A 20,015-nucleotide genomic window follows, 5' to 3' on the forward strand; every position below is an offset into this window, starting at 1 on the left:
ACCCTACGATTAGCGCTTACCTCTCTTCGCCAAATCGAATCGAAAAAAAAAACCGTCGCCAGACACCGTCGCCACACCGCCCGCGCCTCCCCCTGAAATTTTTACATTTTGGTCCTTTTTGAAAACTAATTTTACAAATAGACCCCTGGGAAAACTTAAACCGGAAATGGTCCTTTTTGGGCGCCAGAGTGGCTGGCGCCGTACCCCAACATGGCGGCGCCAGCCACACTGGCGCCGTGCCCGTGCCACCGTGGCACTGGGGCTGTCTTGGAGATGCTGACTGGGCAGAGTGGGGCGCCAGCCACACTGGCGCCGCCCCTCATACCACGGCGCCAGTATGGCTGGCGCGCCCCTCCTCTGCGGGCCCCACCAACTTTCTCCCCCCCCCCAAATTTTCGCCTGTTTTGCCTCCGGGCAAAGGCTGCTGCCCCCCCCCACCCAGACCGCGGCGCCAGGCTGGCTGGCGCCGCCCTCCTCCCCCGCCCGACACCCTTCTGCCTCCGGGGCACGGCTGGCGCTGCCCTCATGGACCACGGCGCCAGGGTGGCTGGCGCCGCCCTCATGGACCACGGCGCCAGTGTAGCTGGCGCCGCCCTCCCCCCGAAACCCTTCTGCCTCGCGGCAGTGGCTGGCGCCGCCCTCCCCAACCGCGGCGCCAGGGTGATTGGCGCCGCCTTCTGCCTCACTGCAAAATGAAGATACATATTGCATAAATGTACCAATTCACAGTTCGCAATTCAAATCACAATTCACAGTTTCATACATACTAAAACAAGTTCCAATTGCACAAATCACAATGCCAAAAGTCCATCACATGTTCCACACATCAAACAATGCCAAAAGTCCATCACATATTCGACACATCAAACAATGCCAAAAGTCCATCCTATATTCCACACATGAAACAATGTCAAAAGTCCATCACATAGTCCTCACATAGTCCATTACATTTTATATCACATAGTGCACCACATATGTCATACTACCAACAAATAGATTAACTTCATACAAATCACTTCTTCCGTTGGCGCCGAATAGCTTGCGAGCCCGGAGTGTACCTACATGTGAAAATCCAATGTTTAAAACATTTTAAAAAGAAAATGAGGGAAATCAAATAACATTTGAGAATGGTAAGCTCATTTTACCTCTTTTTCGCTGCCCGAGTGGATCGCAAGTTGTATTGCGTGGGTTGCGTCCCCTGAGGCGCGTCGGGAAGCTGCGACATGTCTATCTCCTCAGCGTCTGGTGCGACGTAGTCCTCATCCTCCTCCTCGTCGTCGTCATCGTCGTCGCTAGGTGGAGCCGGCGCCTTCCCCTTTCCCCTCCCTTGCGGAATGCGTGACGACGATGAGCCACCAACTTCTTCACGCTCTTCTATCCTGATGGAGTGTCGAGCCGTACTTGGACGCGCGGATTGAGGTAGTGGTGGTGGTAGTCTCCGCGGTTGGTACACGTCGTCCAATCCAACCGACCTGCAACCTAATCTTGCTGCAAGTTTCCGGCACCTTTGACGAACTTTCTGCATTTCCAAAAAAAAAAAAAAAGAAGTTTGTTGGGCATAACTCAAGTAATGCAAAGTGCTAAATAAATTTTACCTCTAAAACATTGCGGAGTGTGTTCTCCGTGTCCTCACCACCCCTCGGAGCTTGGAGGGCATGCCCCATTTCATTCACACTCCTGAGGAGCTCTCTCGACTGAAACCGTGAGAAGATATATGTTAGGGTCTAGGGTGCAAATGGAAATAACTTTGACAAATGCAATAAAACTTACGACTCTGTCTCTACGTGGGGCGTGCTCCATTTGATATCCAACTCTAGTCCAGACATCATAGGGATTCCGCCCCTCATCGTGTTTAGAGAGAAAAAAAAATAATTTTTTTTCCTCTGCCCAGGGAAATAAAATAAAAAAAATGTGCGGGCGTGCCAGTGTACTAAGTACACAAAAAAAATAAAATGGACGAAGGAAAAATGCATTTTATTATAATTCTCGAAGAATTACAAAAATACAGAATCCTTGGTCAAATACGCTCCACGGCCCATAAGCAAGGTGGATCTGACTTGGCGATTGTGATCTCCTGGTTCCCGGGGTCTCAGAAGACACCCGGTTAATTACTCTCGCGGGTTAAACCCGTGAGATACCTCCGATTAAGCTACGCTGGTCGTCGTCGTCTTTCTTCGCTTCACGTTCTCCCATGCATGATGGTGATGGTGATGTAGATGTGTGTGAGTGGGCGCCGGCGGTATTCGCGGCCTCGTCGGTCCGCACGCCGGTGTTGGTGACGTTGTCTTGATGTCGACTCCGCCCGCCCTGCCGTCTAGCCTCATCGGCCTTGGACGACGTGTTGGTTTATATTGTTGTTAAAGACATGCATGGAATTGTGTAGCTTGGATGACCCGACGATGTAGAAATTGCATCGGAATTAGATTATAAAAGTAAAATGATCAACGCGAATAATAGCCGAATTGGTCGTGGCTTGGAAGTTTAATATGGAGTAGCCCCAAATGAGTATGAATCTGCAAACTCATTTTTGCTTGTCACCGTGTACAGTAGCATGCATGCATGTCTTGTTTTGTTGGCTTGCCACCGTATACAATAGCATGCACAAGACAGTCAGCATCCGCGACATAGGACGGCTCTGCGGCGTAGCGCCCTGGCGGCTGCCTTGACTCCCTTTGGCGTGCTCCGGTGAGGCAAAATGACAAAAAAAAAAAACCTTCTCCGGCAAGCAGCGGATGATGGCGAGCATCGCTTGGCAGCGTTGCGTCGTCTACGGACTCAGGCGGCTCGACGACGTCCCCGACAACTCCGACGAGATGGCTTGCGACGTAGCTGGAGCTGGTGACGCCTTGCGGGCACCGAGTAGTGACGCTCCGGCCAGCATTCTCCTCGAGCAACCAGCCGATGAGTTCGAAGAAGATGGTAACGTCGACGAGAGCGAGCGGACGTCAGTGATGTAGTGTAGGGGAGGCTGCGACCGGCAAGGTGACGACGTCCAACGTCTCGGTGACATCACATCGCCAGGTAAAGACGTCGTGGGATAGAGGTTGTGGCCGGCGAGGCAAGGACTTTGCGGCAGAGGTAGATGTGTCGCCGGCGACCGACATCTCTGATGAGAGGGAGCGACGCGATCTCTGGCCGGCAGTGCCTCCGACAGACGGAGAGGACGCTATCTCCAGCATGCCGGGCATCACCAGAAACTCGCCTCGTCGCCGTGTTGTGCATGCATGACGATCTGAACAGAAAAGCAGGAAAAACAAAAGAAAGCTAATAAGCTATACCCATGGCAATGGCTGAGTACATGCTCCGGCGATCGTCTCCTTCTCCGCGCGCCTCCTCGCCGGACGCCGAGGCACTGTGGCCAACGTCACCGGCCGCCGAGCGCACGTGTTCCCGCCGGACGCCGAGATTCTCCGGCCAAAATGGTGCGTGTCTCTCTCTCTGTGACTGTCGTGTGTGTGTATTCTGTCTGTGTGTTCCTTCGTTTCTGTGTGTGTCCGTTGTGTGAAATGGCATGGCCTTTTATAGTGAAGAAAGGCGGTTCCAGCCAGTACGTGCATGGCTCGATCAGTGCATGCGTGATCAGCCAATTGCCTAATTTAGCGATTAGCATTTTTTTCCATATGCTCTGTGATTCTTCCAATTAACCGAGATCCTTATTCGGCATGATTCCGTCTGAGTTACACTGGCCGATCTCCTTTCCAATTAGGAATGATACAGAGGGATCATTTTCCTCATATTCGTATATGCGTGCAATCTGTATATGGTGTGGAATTCTCCTGTCAGAGCAATTTCTGGTTTCTAAGCATACGTGCGTGTCCATGGTTTCCATGGAATCATCGATAGGAAATCAACTGCCGGCAAATGACGTGATTATTGCTCTCTAATGATGATTCTACAGTGGCATGCTTCCAAAATCAATCCACCGTCATTTCTTCTTTTCGTCAGTGATATCGTTTATAGCTGTGCTGCCATTTATTCTACCATCTGTTCCATGCATATATTTATATATTCTATCCTGGCTGAAATACATCATTAAAAATATATATATATATATATATACACGTGAGTATATATGCACCCGTATATTAATTGGGCAGCACTGCACATGTCATATAACATTCTCATGTACGCCAGATTGTATCATTAGTGATAATTAATCACTAATTTTACTACTGTACTGTCATTCCCGGAATTAATATTTTGACGCACCCCATTTCTTATAAAATAAAAAAGGTGTACAAAATATTATCGAACAAAATGCCCCCTCACCAAGTTAAATTCGAGCGTGGAGTGACTCGGAATTGACTTGGTGACTGATGAACCTTTCTATTTCCCCTCTGAATCGATTCTAGCATGATCCTTTCCCTCGTACAGATATTTTCCATATATGTTTTAATCTGAAAACAACGATCTGGCTGTGGAACTATGAATGATGTTGCCAAATTAACTCACGTCACTTTCCTTTAGCCAAATACTCCCAAATATAAGGTTCGGTTAAGCACCCTATAAATACCACGTACCATCAGCGACCTGATCAAGCAATATTGTTCAATCTCGGTAGGGAAGCCACAGGTTTGTACTTCATCTTCGTGTACCTCTTTTAATTCTCACTGACCTTTCTGTTCACGTGATTTTTACTCTTTGCTTCTCATCATATATATATATATATATATTCTTTAGCAGCTCCATTCATGGCTCGTGATGCTGGCAAGCATGCTTCTGGTGGCGTTGAGAAGGAACAGACGCCAGCAGCCGGCTCGTCTCGAGGCCCACGATCAGCCGAGAGGCCACTATCGGCTGGAATTCATGACGCGGGAATTCCTCGCCGCCCAAGGTCTGCACCTGATGGTGGTGACTTCGGCGCTCGGCCACAACATCACCTTGCCGGTGGGTCGCGATCTACGCAACCCGCCTTTCGAGCTCATGAGCGCGCGGATAAACGAGCCGCTGCACGACCCTCCTCGTCTCGCCCTCGGAGGTCAGCACAAGACTCGCCATCTCCAGTGCGTCGTCGGGGCGTGAAGAGAGATCGCTCTCCAACACTTGCCAAGGTCAGCTCTTCCAAGAAACCTCCTGTTACCCCGGCAAGCAGCAGCAGTGAGTCTCCCCCTATCGTGTCGAGCGATTCCTCGGATGATACTTTGTCGGATGATGCAGTCAAGATACTTGGCAACACTCCTTCTGCAGAGCATGTGAGCCCCTTTATTACACTCTTTGTAAATACATTTATATATTTTGTCCCATCTCTTTCTGCTTGTTTAACGATACCCTCCTGATTGTAGACGTCTTAAATATCCCCTCTTTTTTGTTTACTGATGAGATGTTACTTTAAGGTTCCCACCATACCGGACAATAACTTTGTCTCGTCAAACCGCAATACGCCCATCCCCCGGGTTTCAAAGGAGTCGCACAAGAAGGCTGGCGTTGCTGGGAGTGCGCAGCCTAAGACGGTCCAAGCTCAACCCCGACGTGCGGATGCAGGGAAGACGAGAAAAGAAGAGAAACGTCCAGTGGTGTACACACTTGAGGAGCCAGAGAAGGATGAAAATAACAACTCATCTCTCCCCCAGGGTAATTAAGTTCTCACTTATATTTATTTTATTTGTCTCTTGCCCTTTTTGTTCAAAGAAATGTCGCGGTACAACATTTTTATTTACTATGGTTTGCTCCGTACTTCAGGTAACCTTGCCGGTGATAAGGCCCAGGTTGATCTGATGCAAGACCGTGGCAAGAGACTTGAGGCGGCATTGACCAAGCAGATTGCTGAGCTTCATTCTGCAGAACCAAGGCTTCTCCTAATGTCAGTTCGGTCCACTGATGATGAGCCCCCAAGACTGAATCTGCCATCTGATGGTTTCACTATGGTCCGGCATGCAGCGGCAGTGCATCGTGATGTGCATGATCTGCAGAAGCTCTTGAAACAGGAACCCCTCAACAATCGTATGATTGTTGATGCCATAGGGGTGATTACTTCGTCGTGGAAGGAGCACTATGTCGAGCCGCGCCCCGAAGATTTGGTGAAGCTAATGTCTGACCTGGAGGATTTGGTGGGATTTTTGAATGGCAACTCAGGTTCACCTTCTTTTGAAGAACTGATGGTCATTTCAAATGACAGTGAAGCCACCTCTTTGTTACAGAGGTATGAGAGCCTCTGCATTGACGCTTCCCGTGACTTGAAGATATTTGCCGAGGACAAGGTTAAGATGCTGACCTTCGGAAAACATCTTGATGCCTGTCATGCCGACTGGCAAACCAAGGCAGAATACTATGAGAAGAAGGCCAAAGAAGCGAGAGCTGCCGCTGCAGAATATTATCAGTTAGTGAAGTGTAACGAGGAGATGATTATCAATCACCCTGCCACCGTGCACTCTTTGTGCCAGAAGGTGGCCGAACTGGAGAACAAGTGTGCCAACGCAAAGACCAATGCTGAAGCCGCAAAAAAGCAGAAGGAGGCTGGAGCGTCTGCCCCACCGACCATCCTTCGCATCTTGTCCTATCCGTGCAACCCATATTTTGGTCTTCCAGCACCTCCCGAGTAATAGTTTAATTGAGTCATCCTACAGTTATCCGAGCTATTCCTTAAGAGTAATATCAGCCAGTCTTTACTCTTTATATTTTCCAGAATAAAAGTTGTGTCCTTAGCTTGTGATTCCAGTCTTTCTCATCTTATTGTAATAATCTGGGGTATCCTTAGATGCGCCCAAAATATTATGAAAAATATTATGAGTACTAGTGCTTAACTGGCACAAATTTAGTATTATTTTTTTTTGTCCTCCATATATGTATATGTGCCTGTTTTCTGCTTCCCTTTTTTCTTTCTTTTTTTTTGTCCATATTGTATACACAGAATCAAGCCTTTCGTGAGTAAATTCAAGCTTAATTTTGCTTGATGAAAATTATTGCCTCGTTCTCTGACCAGGTGCACGTTACTGTTAGTAAATCCATGTCACCATGTTTCGTCTATGCGACCGAATAGTCGCACCACTTCTCTATTGTTAATTAAATTCGAGTGTGGAGCGATTCAGAATTATCTTGATGAAAATTTCCATTTCCTGATGCGTAATAATTTAAGTACCACATCACACATTTTTTTTACCATATGTTTGATCTCCCCTTTTTTTTTTAAAAATCTCATAACTGCAAGCAGAGTTCAAATACTGACCAAACAAGGCGAACTCTGTGTTTCTTAGTTTGGAGAAGTGCATGCAGCTGCCATCGTAAAGATGTTTAATCCCTTCTACTAATCTCATGGTACTTATAGATTATGCCACCTGTATTTTGCAATAAATAACTGTGTATTTACTATGATATATACTCCACTAGGATGCGCTGGGGCCGAAGAAACCCATGTCAGAGCCTAATGGATTAGTAGAATATGAGGCCGAAATCCAGGCTATCGTTGAGCAAAAATATTTCTTCTGGCCTGTATATTTTATGATAAGGTCTGAATTCATTTAATTTAGGCGAACATCCATGCCATCGTTAACAAGTATCCTTTGGGCCTGCATATTATTGATCAGGTCCGAAGCAAATGGATTAGGCGAACAACCATGCCATTATTAACAAAATATCCCTTGGACCTCTACATGATTAATAAGATCCGAAGTAAAAGAATGAGTCGAACAACCATGCCAAAATTAACGAAATACTCCTCGGACCTTTGCATCTCTTGGCAGGGTCCAGAGTAGATATATGAGGCGAACATCCATGCCATAATCTGTCCTGGCCATGGCGAAACAAACGTGCCGTGTCCGGAGCGAATTTTATCAACCCACACACGATCGTTAAAAAAAAAAATCCACGATGTCAGCTGAATGAGTTGAAGGGTTTCACAGATTCACACTGGCCGCACTGGCGTGTTGCACTGCTCCCTAAATATGTGTAGCGGCACATCCATCGCTACTTACCAGAAGCCAAAAGTCATCCAAGATAAATATGAAGATTAAAGCTTAAGTGGTCATTATGTTATAAATATTTCAGTAGCATCATCATATACCTTAACGAAGGTATCAGTGAAAGAAAGAAAAAAATGAATAAACACGAGGAAAAAAAAATATTTGTGTGTTTTAGTTCAAAAAAATGTTGGCTTTCCCATCAAGAGTCAGCTATGGAGGTGACTTCAGATAAGGCTGCCGAAAGACTTATCATATTTGATATCGCCGAATAGCCATGGCGAGTATGACTCAGATCATAACAGTTCTTTCGATGTTCGTGGATGTGGAGTGATAATGCTTCGGCAGGGTTACCGGTTAGCTGCGGACCTCCCGATGCTTGTCTCATCGAACCGGAGACTTAGGTGGGCTATAATGTTTGACATTGGTTTTGGGAGTTGGATTTGGAAATGTGCCATTACTTTTGCCGAGGGGTGTTGAATAACCACTCTCCTCCTTCCGTGTTATGGTACGTGATATATTCTCCATGTTGATTCGGAGAGGAGAAAAAAGACTTCATGCTCGACTATAGATATCTTCTTTCTTCTTATTCTTACTCTTCTTTTTTTTTTTTTGTTCTTTTGAATTTCTGACGCTTGGATATTTTTCAAGGGAAAACCATATAACCATTGGTTGTGTGTTGAATACTTCGTATGAGGATTGCAGCCTTCGTCTTCCAAGGAATTCAGAGAGTGGCCACTCAACTATGTGTCTAAATATCCCTCGCAGGCATGATTTTTTTTTTTTAACCCTTGTTCTTGCCTCATAGGGTTGGCAAGCGGCTGCACACTGAACCGCAACTTATGTTGGGACAGGTAGCCCTTTCATGCTCTTCTTCCTATAGTCTTACCCTGGGGCTCAACGTCTCCATTGGTCTGAGACTCACCGAGAAAACGAGGGAAATATCGTCCCCGCTACCCAGTAGTTAACTGTGCAATATTTTCCACTAGCTTCGGCAACCACTGCTTGGCATTGTGTGCTGTGTGATGAAGATGTTTCTTTTCTCTTCTTATATTTTTTTGTTTTAGTCAGTCTTCGACAAGTCTTCTGGCAGCCAAATCATTAGCCCTGAGCTAGTCTCATCGTGGGAAAGCCCTTTTTTTAGGACCAATGGTCCATTGATAAAGGAGCAGAGAAAAGGAAAAAAAACAGAGTAGAGAGAATGCATTTGAAAGCATGACCTCTCTCTAACTCTCATTTTTTTTTGTATATTCTTGTTTTTTTTTTTTTGAAGGAAAAAAAAAACAGTGATCAAGCAGAAAAAGAATGGGAAAAAAAAAAGGAAAAAAGAAACATTATGCAAAATATTTCTTCAAAAACCTTCCATTAATAGGGGGCATTGGTCTGATTCCCTGACAATCTATCAACTGATATGCTCCCCCATCATAAGCTTGCTCAACAATATACGGCCCCTCCCATTTAGGTTCGAATTTTCCTCTAATTTTATGAGTCACCACGATGGGACGCCGAAGTACAAGAACATATTCCCCTTTTCGGAAAACCCGTTGCTTGACGAGCTTGTTGTAAGCCCGCACCATATTCTGTCGATATAATTCCAAGTTTTGAACGGCATGGAGACGACCTTCTTCCAACGTATCCAGCTCCTGGAACCGAAGCCGAACTTGCTCGTCTTGAGTGATCTCTTCGTGGATGGCCACTCGGAGAGAGGGTACTTCTACTTCGAGTGGTAGAACAGCCTCACTCCCATAAACGAGTGAGTATGGGGTGCATTGTGTAGGGGTACGGACAGTGACGCGGTACGCCCAAAGAGCTTCGAAGAGGCGGTCATGCCAATCCCTTCGATGTCGGTTAACGACCTTCTTTAGTATCTTGCCGAGCGTCTTATTGAAGGCCTCAATCATCCCATTTGCCTGCGGATAATAACCAGTGGAATAATTCCATCAGATCTTGTACTTTGCAATAAATCTTTGCATTTTATGGGACTTGAAAGCTTTACCATTATCAGAAGTGATGCGGTGGGGGACTCCGAAGCGATAGATTATATGTCGTTCCAGGAAGCTAATGACATTGTCAGTCTTTACTTCACATAACGACACCGCTTCAGCCCACTTAGAGAAGTAATCTGTGATGGCGAGTATAAAGCGATGTCCCCTGGAAGACGGGGGGTCAATCGGCCCGATGACATCTATTCCCCATGCTTCGAACGGCCAAGCAGGCACCGTAGGATGAAGGGGAACAGGTGGTAAATGCTTGAAGTCACCGTGAATTTGACAGCCATGACATGACTTGGCAACCTTGAGGCAATCAGCCATGATGCCAGGCCAATAATACCCAGCGAGTTGGATGCTATGATACATCTTGGGTCCGCTCTGGTGTCCCCCGCAAACCCCATGATGCACCTCCTGTAAAACTTTATCCGCCTCCAATCTGTCCACGCATCGAAGGAGTACTTCTTGCCCGTAGGATCGCCTGTATAAAACACCAGATTTATAAACATAAGAAGGTAAACGATGTTGAAGTTGACGCCTTTCTACTGAATTATCAGAAAGGCTGCCATGCCTGAAATAATTGAGGAAGGGCACTCGCCAATCATCCTCTTTTGCAACGGCGGGCATGACGGTATCGACCTCATACTCGTTCGGGAGGAGTTCCAGCACAGCAGGTAGCAACCACCTCTCCTCGACGTTCACTTGTGTAGGCCCTCCTTGCGGAAGCACCAGCGCTGCAGCGAGTTTTGCCAATGCATCAGCTGGGGCATTTCTGCTGCGTGGTACATGCATGACCTCAATATGTCCAAACTTTTCCATAAGCCTTCGGGCCGCACTGTAATACGGCACCAATTCTTGCTTACGGACCTCATATATATCATTTATTTGTCGAACAATTAGTTGAGAGTCACCATATACCCGTATAGAACGTACCTCCATGGAGAGGGCCAATAAGAGGCCAAAGATTAGCGCCTCGTATTCAGCTTCATTATTGGAACATTCCTCTTTGAGTAGAGAGAATGAACGGTATATCACCCCGCCTTGTGGTGTCTTGAATACCAAACCAGCACCGGCTCTTTTCCGAGGAGTACCATCGCGATCATTCTCCGTGCGTGATGCTCCGTCAAAGTATAACTCCCAAGAGGGTTCTGTGTCAATTGTGAAAACATCCTCATCAGGCAATTCTGTAATCAGTGGGGAATCGTCTGGCACGGGGTGTGCCGCGAGGAATTCCGCCAAAGCTTGCCCCTTCACTGCCTTCTGCGGAACATAGGTTATATCAAATTCCATCATAAGCAAGGCCCATTTCCCGAGTCTCCCGGCAAGTAGGGGTTGACTTAACACGTACCTTATAGGATCCGCTTTTGCGATAAGCTGGATCTGATGTGTAAGCATGTAATGTCGTAGCTTTTTCAATGCGAATATTAGAGCTAAGCATAATTTCTCAATTGGAGAATAATTACGCTCGGCACCAACCATCGTGCGGCTGAGATAGTAGCAGGCCACTTCTTTTCCCTCGTCATTGTGTTGTGCGAGCAAAGCTCCTACTGAGACGGGCTGTGTAGCAATATAGAGAATGAGAGGGCGCCCTTTAACCGGAGCGGCCAAGACGGAAGGATTTAACAGATACCTTTTAATACTGTCGAATCCACTTTGGCATTCTGCATCCCACTCGAACGGTGCCCCCTTTTTCATGAGCTTGGCGAATGGTTGAATGCGACCAGATAGGTTTGAAATGAAACGCCTAATGTATGCTAGCTTCCCCTGTAATGTTTTTAGATCTTTTAGATCTTTAGGAGGAGGCATATTAACAATAGCTTTTATTTTCTTTGGCTCGATCTCGATACCTCGGTACCGCACGACGAAACCAAGGAAAATACCTGATTGTACAGCAAAGGCACACTTGAGCGGGTTCATTTTTAGCTGATGTTTGCGTAACCGCTCAAAAACCACCCGCAAATCTTCCTGGTGACGTTCTCGTTCCTTAGTCTTTACAACCATATCATCAACATAGCACTCAACCGATTGGTGTATGAGATCATCGAGCACATACGTCATTGCTCGCTGATAAGTAGCTCCAGCATTCTTTAGACCAAAAGGCATTACAGTGTAATAAAAGTTGCCCTTCGGAGTTCTAAATTCAGTGTCAATGGCATCTCTTGGATCCATCTTGATCTGGTTATATCCCGATGACCCATCCATAAAAGATAAGGCACCATAACCGGTGGTCGAGTCGACGACCATTTCGGTGATGGGTATGGGGAAATCGTCCTTAGGACATGCACGGTTCAGGTCACGAAAGTCAACACAGACTCGTACCTGGCCGTTCTTTTTCTCTACGGGCACGATGTTGGCCAGCCACCGAGGATATTGTACCTCTTTGATAAATCCTGCCGTGATAAGCCTATCTACCTCCGCAATGACTTGATCTTGGAATTCTGGTCGTAGGCGACGTGGCGGCTGCTTTACAGGCCGAAATTGTGGGTCGATGGCAAGTTTGTGTGTTGCAACACGGGGATCAAGACCCGGCATCTCCCTATATGTCCAAGCAAAGCAATCCCGGTACTCCATCAGGAAGCTTCGATAACTCTCTTGTTCTTCGGCCGAAAGCGCGGCACTAACAAATGTAGGGCGGGGATCATCCACGGTGCCTAAATTAATTTCCACAAGATCGTCAATGGTGGGTTGCTTCTCCTCTTTGAGTTCATCAGGCATGAAGGGATCTTCTAATTCTCCCTCTTGCTCTGTGATCATGCTAGCGTAAGAATCTTTAGGTATTTCGTAGGAGCAACCAATGTCATCTTTTGCCTTGACGGATAAAGTATAACATTGGAATTCAGCATCATCATCAAAGTCTTCGTCTTCACTATCAGACGAATAAGGCTTGGAATAACCGAGCCCGAACTTTGGCTGGACCTTGCATTTTTTCTTGATCATTTCTTCTGCTTGCCCCCACCATTCCTCACATATAGCCGGCGGCGGCGGCATTCGCCTGTTTTGTTGAACGTTGATCCCAGCCTTTTCCAATAAAGTAATTAATTTGGCATCTACCTTCATAGTGGTAGCCACTTCTTCTGCATCCAAATGAGCATTAGGGAGTTCAATAATTAAGTCGCATGGTTCTACCATTGGCACCTTATAAAATATAGTATGATTTGAGGTATTGGAGGATCCAGGAATAGCCCAAACCTCTAGAGGAGTAGTCACAGAAACATAAAGTGATGGGGGCTGTATATTTTTAGCTCCCCGTACAACCTCTTTAATCTCTAAACCTTTTTGTTTAGAGTCTTCTTCCAGCGTTATTTTCTCCTTTGACCTAGAATTGTTGCGAGCCCCGATCGTGATTACTGTCGGCGCATCGTTGCTGATATCTAGCAATTTGCGGCCTTGGACCCCTGCAACATTTCTGGTTAATAAGATTTCTTTTGATGAGGGAGCCTGTAAATCAACCGGAACTCTCACCATAGACCTTAGTGTAGTTGGAGTCCGTGATGATGTCCCTGCTTTCAACAACAGAGGTGTGAAAGTCGGTGACGTAAGAGCAGTATCCTTCTCTACTGGAACCACGACACCGGACTTTCTGGCTCCCGTATACGGCTTATTCTCATACTGTGCACTCATGAATGAATGGTGGCGAGCGTTATTTCTGCGATTACGGGTTGAGGACCCTGTCGCACCAGCAAGTGGTCCTGCTGTGATGAGCCGTCTTATCTCTGGGGTAGGTGTGCGTCCAGGCGTGATTAGGAGATCCGCTGCTGGAGTTGTTCGACCAAGAGTTTGGTCAGAATCGTCAACTGGAAAATAGTACTTTGCATCGGCATGATGCGATTCTTGGGTAGTGTATGGAGAGAGGTTGCCGACGATCCTCTGTTGCGTCCCACTACCATCTAGGAACTTTAAGCATTGGTGTAGTGTTGAAGGCACCACACGATACTTGTGAATCCATGGTCTACCTAGTAGGGCCGAGTATGATGTATTTGCTTCAATGACAAAGAATCGTACTTTGAAGCTAAATGTAGACATCTGAATTTTTACTGTTATAGCTCCTAGAGTTGGTTTCCCTTGATTGTCAAATCCACAAATCATCACATCAGTGGATTCCAAATCATTTAATGCATATCCAGCTCGGGCCAAACTACGCATGGGTAGTATATTCACGGCAGAACCCGGATCAATCAGGATTCGTCGCAGATGTGCGCTCCCAATATTTCCTTCAATATAAAGTGGACGATTATGATCTTCCTCTTCCACAGCTTTGTCTTGCTCGTCAAAGGTGATCTCGTTTACATACAATGGATTAGAGAGGAGACGATGCTTTGCCATGGCCACCTCATAGAGCTCCGGGGCTTGTAAAGCTTTTACGAGAGCCTCCCTTAGATTTGGCACCAACATGAGAGCATCATAAACACTTAATAACGCAGGCACGCGTTTTAGGTGGGCAAGCACATTATAATCAACCTCTGATATTTTTGCTTTTTCCTTTGTGGGTACTTCAGCTCCTTTCTCCAATGGCGGTACCTCCTTTGGAACCATGACTTTGGCAGGCTTAGTTAACTTGATCTTTGTCGGTTCTGGGATAACTTTCCCTCCCCGCAAGTTCATGTTAACTTCTTCTACTTGTCCCTCTTCCGAGAAAACATCGGCCTGTAGTGCTTCACGTTCATCCGAGGTGAAGATCTCTTTGAGACCAGTGCTACTGGAGCTAGATAACACATTACAAGTGGCAATGTTTTCTGCAGTCGTGACATGGGCATCTTCTTGCATTTCTTCCCGATTTTGTGCAGATTTTTGCCCCCAGCTCGGCGGCATAAATTGCGCCAACGTCGGGAGTGTATAAGTTGCGCGAGGGAAAGATTTGTCTCCCTCTGACCAGGGGACAAATCTTGCTGGCATGCGTCGACGACTCGGGTCATGCCACCTCCGTGGTGCCGGGGCACCGAGCATCGTCGAGTCTGAGGGCACGTGATGTGGAAGCCAGCGTCTCTGTGGCCGGTGATGATGAACGACTTTCCACGGCCCCTTGTTGTGATTGATATGTGGTGTTTCTTTGCGAGTAATGGGTCTTGGCGCTGCGACAAATGTCGTGCCAGCCAATTGGTGCTCCACTTGTGAGAGCGGCACCCAAATCTCCTGTTCTTGTTTCACCTGTCTTTGCATAGAATGAGATTCGATAGTCACTACATTGACTGTGTGGTAGTCTGGATTAATAGCATCTTGATCCAAGTTGATTTTCTTCTCTGTGACAGCTCGCTGAAGCCATTCCTTGAAGGAGATACAATCTTCAATAACATGTCCAACATATCTATGATATGGACAGTACAGAGGATTATTTGTCATGTTTGCTTGTTCAGGCCTTCTAGGCTCTGGTAAATTCAATGCATGATGGTCCATCAATTCATTAAACATATCTTTGATCAACTCTCGCTTGAATATGTACTGTTTTCTAAGGAGTTCTTGCAGGGATGAGCGTTGCCTGCCCCCGGCTTGTTCATACCTAGCACCCAAAACAGGCACTCCTCCATGATGTGTAACAGGAGACAGCCTAGCTGCATTGGCTTCTGCCGGTGCTTTAGGTTTACTCCCACTACTTGGGGCCTTTGCTGTTGAATTAAATCTTTTGACAGGATCAAAAGCACTGGCATTTTTGTAGAGCTCCATGATTTGCGGAGACTTCTCAAATTCTAACTTTGTGGCTGCCACCGCTGAGCTGAGAGCACTAAATGTCCTCGGCTCACGACGTGACACCTCCAGTGACCAATGTTGTAGCATCCCATGGACACACATTTCGATCGCATCCTCTAGATGCATCTCTCTAGCGAGTCGCACATAACTATTACGAAAGCGGACAATATAGTCATCGATGTTCTCATCCCGGCGCTGTTTGACTTGTGCGAGTTCTACTATAGAGAAATCTTTTTTCATTGCAACAAAATGTTTTTTAAAAACCTCTTTCATGCCGGCCCAATTGCTTATGGACCCAATAGGCAACCGACTATACCAATGGAAAGCCGGGCCGGTAAGAGATCCTGAGAATTGACGTAATAGCAGTGACGGGTTATTGGCGGTGTCACCACAAGCTGCCTCAAAGTAGGCTAGATGTTCCCTCGCATCTCCTGTACCATCGAACTGACGGAACTTCGGTGGATGCCACCCTGAAGGAAAGGGCACGAGATCATGCCAAGCTTCATATGGCTTCTCCAATTCACTTTCCGAGGATTGAGGCGCTTGCTCAGCAGCAATTTGTTTCAACTTCTTGTTTACCATGTCCTCGACAATGTCATGATAGTCTTTGAGCGAGCTTGGGGAGGGCATCGTGTTTACTGATGTAATTGGTTTTCCAGTGGGTCGAGGATGAGTATTTGAACGAAATTGATGATTGGTATGCTCATGAGTAATGTCCTCGATTTCTTCAATTTGCGGATTAATATTTTTCGAGGGCGAATCATGATGAGGCATAGGTTGACCGTTGATTTCCATGAATTTGAGAAAGTTCTCGAATTTTGCAGCCAACTGCTCCATCATTTGCCTTTGCTCGATAAGTTGTTCTTGTAGCTTAGCTTCACCAGAACCAGATGCACCTATGTCAGTGAGTATTTTTGCCGGTTTCTCACCTGTCTTGCTATCGTCCAACTTCTCGCCAGTCGCATGCACTAGTGCAGTGTGGAGATCATCAAAATGTTCGCCCTCGTCTGAAGGAAGGGATGGATTAAGATCATGATAACGAGGTGACGATTCGTGATTTTCTAATGAAGAGGAGGAACTATAGTCATATACATCTCCTTCGCCACTTGGATCCTCCTGTTCTGTGTCTGGTTTTGGGAGGTTCTCTTTCATTCCCTCGAGTGCAATAGATTTTAACCGAGTATTAGAACCCGGTCTGCTTGCTACTCGTTGAACTTGCCGGGGATCACGGGGAAGATGAGACGCAAGGTCTCTGTAGGAGCGAGCGTATATATCATCATCAGATCGTGAACCCTTCCTTGAGGTTATAGGTAAGCATGGAGCTTTGGACCTTACTTCCTCTGATGTCGTGGCTGCAGCCTCCTTTGCGGCCTCATCATTGCTTTTAAACAACGAGCGCACTAAACCGAAACTTGGAATTATAGTTTTGCGGAAATCCGCTTTTGGGTTTGGTGCGATTTCTTCGTCGGAAGGATATGACAGCTCCTGGGTTATGCGAGGCGGTGCCCAATTAGACGTGCCACCATCGTGAGCTGTCACTGTGCCACATAACGCAGCACTATTTTTTCTTTGATCTATATCCTTCATTTCTTCCTCCTTATTATTCGCCTCGTCCTCTGTCGGTTCTTGGCTGTGGGGTGCAGCCATAGCAGGTTGCTGTTCAATGCCATCCATGGGGACGGCTTGATCAAGCGCTTGCTGCCTCCCTAGAGACGGGGCTGCCGATGGGGGCTTTATTTCTTCATTATTTCTCCGGAGTATAGTCAAGGAACGCTGCGCCGAGGGTGCCTCATCTTGCCTAGTAGCTCGTGTTCCACGCAGTTTTGGCGTAAGCCGAGCGAGGAGGTAATTAAATCTCTCACTCTGCTCCAATTCCGCAGAAATGCGAAACGTGATTCTTCCGTCTTCTTGGTGGATCTCTTCATCTGAGCGGACACGGACTTGCGTGTGTTTTAAAACCAATTCTTCAAGTTCTTGGTATAGTGCATGGCGATTGGCCCGCCGCCTCTCCCGCTTGCGTTGGTTGATAGATGGCTCATGAGACGCCGCTGGAAACGATGGCATTGGGAGGCGGGGTGGCGAATCCTGTTGCGCACGAGGCACCTCCCTTGGTTGGACTTGAATTAGTCGTCTAGTTGGTACAGGAGCTCGAGAGGGAGCTACATCTTGAGCGGGATTACGTGCTCTCCACTGATAATTAGCACGAGGTGGTGCCATGTAATTTTGTTGGCGATGCCAATAATTCCCGCGCTGTGGCGGCCCTGGTTGCCTATGTGGAAAGCTCGACATAGACATGGGTGCTCGTCGTGGTGCCCAGGTTCGGTGATCTCGTTGCGGGCGATAGTTCGAGATAGGATATCAAACCCCACCCCCGGTACGTGTTGTGGATGACTCCGGAGCTTCAGGACGACTTAGTTGCCTCTGAAGTTGGTTCATTTGATCTCGTAGCCGCCGAAATTCTCGACGTAAATCATCATTACGTGGTGCTGGTGCCTCGGCCGCCAGAACAGCAAATCTATTACTGGTGTTGATTGACGAGGAAACTCCTGCCGCGGAGATGTGCAAGCATGGCTCCCATGATCTTTGCCGAGGAGGATCTCCGTGCTTAGTATAGGCGGCGGTTGGACCCGGTAATAAAGTTGTTTTCTGAGACCGACGCTTCCAAAACTCTCTCATGATCTCCTGTCGTACCAAGAGTTTGACTTTGTTTGGTTCATGAGCCCATTCATCAGGGAACATATCATACGGCGGCGTTAAAGTGCTACGGTACTTGAAGACTTTGTCAGCCAATTCCATTGCATTAAGCGACCAATCCACGTCAGGGACGGTGCTCTGTGCAATGCGTGACCGTACTAGCTGGTGCAGTCGTTGCACCTTGCTATACTTCCTTCGATAGTTCCGAAGTGGGTGAGGACTGTTTGTTAGACGAGCATTAGTCATTAGTCACCGCAGATTGCTTGAGACAGCCTCTAACGACTCCAGTAATTCCACCTCCGAGCGCTGCACGGTTGGCTTCGGGATGTCTTGTTCATTTATTTTTGGTGGAGTGTACAAGGAAGCTGCTTGTGCACGCCTATTGGAAGCTTTCCCACGCAGCTGCTGAGCTCCTTCCACATCTCCTTTTAGTTCAGTGATGACTGCTTTCTTCAGAAAACAGCGAGCCTCCAGCATAAGTGTACGACGCTCTTTCTTTGCCTTAGTAGCAGCCCGTTTCCGAGCCTTCTTTGATTGCATCACTTCAAATTGAGCCATCTCCTGAGTCTGGTGAAAGAACACCTTGGAACCTTGCTCGAACACCACCATCGGAGGAAGTGATCCAAACTGAATCATCCTTGGCACCGGTGTGTTGTCAGAGTGGAAAAATTCCCCTGCAATAAGGATATCCTTATTAGCATATTTGTTCAGAGAGTGATCTTCATGCATTTGGATGCAGAATGTGGGCTTGAACGAGCGAAGACGAGTCCGACGACCATTTGCACGTAGCAAAGATGGGAGGAGAACCATGTCCCACCGGGCGTGCCATTTTGTTTAGAGAGAAAAAAAAATAATTTTTTTTCCTCTGCCCAGGGAAATAAAATAAAAAAAATGTGCGGGCGTGCCAGTGTACTAAGTACACAAAAAAAATAAAATGGACGAAGGAAAAATGCATTTTATTATAATTCTCGAAGAATTACAAAAATACAGAATCCTTGGTCAAATACGCTCCACGGACCATAAGCAAGGTGGATCTGACTTGGCGATTGTGATCTCCTGGTTCCCGGGGTCTCGGAAGACACCCGGTTAATTACTCTCGCGGGTTAAACCCGTGAGATACCTCCGATTAAGCTACGCTGGTCGTCGTCGTCTGTCTTCGCTTCACGTTCTCCTATGCATGATGGTGATGGTGATGTAGATGTGTGTGAGTGGGCGCCGGCGGTATTCGCGGCCTCGTCGGTCCACACGCCGGTGTTGGTGACGTTGTCTTGATGTCGACTCCGCCCGCCCTGCCGTCTAGCCTCATCGGCCTTGGACGACGTGTTGGTTTATATTGTTGTTAAAGACATGCATGGAATTGTGTAGCTTGGATGACCCGACGACGTAGAAATTGCATCGGAATTAGATTATAAAAGTAAAATGATCAACGCGAATAATAGCCGAATTGGTCGTGGCTTGGAAGTTTAATATGGAGTAGCCCCAAATGAGTATGAATCTGCAAACTCATTTTTGCTTGTCACCGTGTACAGTAGCATGCATGCATGTCTTGTTTTGTTGGCTTGCCACCGTATACAATAGCATGCACAAGACAGTCAGCATCCGCGACATAGGACGGCTCTGCGGCGTAGCGCCCTGGCGGCTGCCTTGACTCCCTTTGGCGTGCTCCGGTGAGGCAAAATGACAAAAAAAAAAAAACCTTCTCCGGCAAGCAGCGGATGATGGCGAGCATCGCTTGGCAGCGTTGCGTCGTCTACGGACT

General features: G+C 47.0%; 1 pseudogene; it reads left to right on the top strand.

Moving 5' to 3' along the window:
- Nucleotides 1-20,015, top strand: part of LOC127776928 (zealexin A1 synthase-like) — a 144,172-nt pseudogene that overhangs the window by 96,217 nt on the left and 27,940 nt on the right.

The sequence above is a fragment of the Oryza glaberrima genome, chromosome 6, assembly GCF_000147395.1.
Source record: "Oryza glaberrima chromosome 6, OglaRS2, whole genome shotgun sequence".
NCBI lineage: Eukaryota > Viridiplantae > Streptophyta > Magnoliopsida > Poales > Poaceae > Oryza > Oryza glaberrima.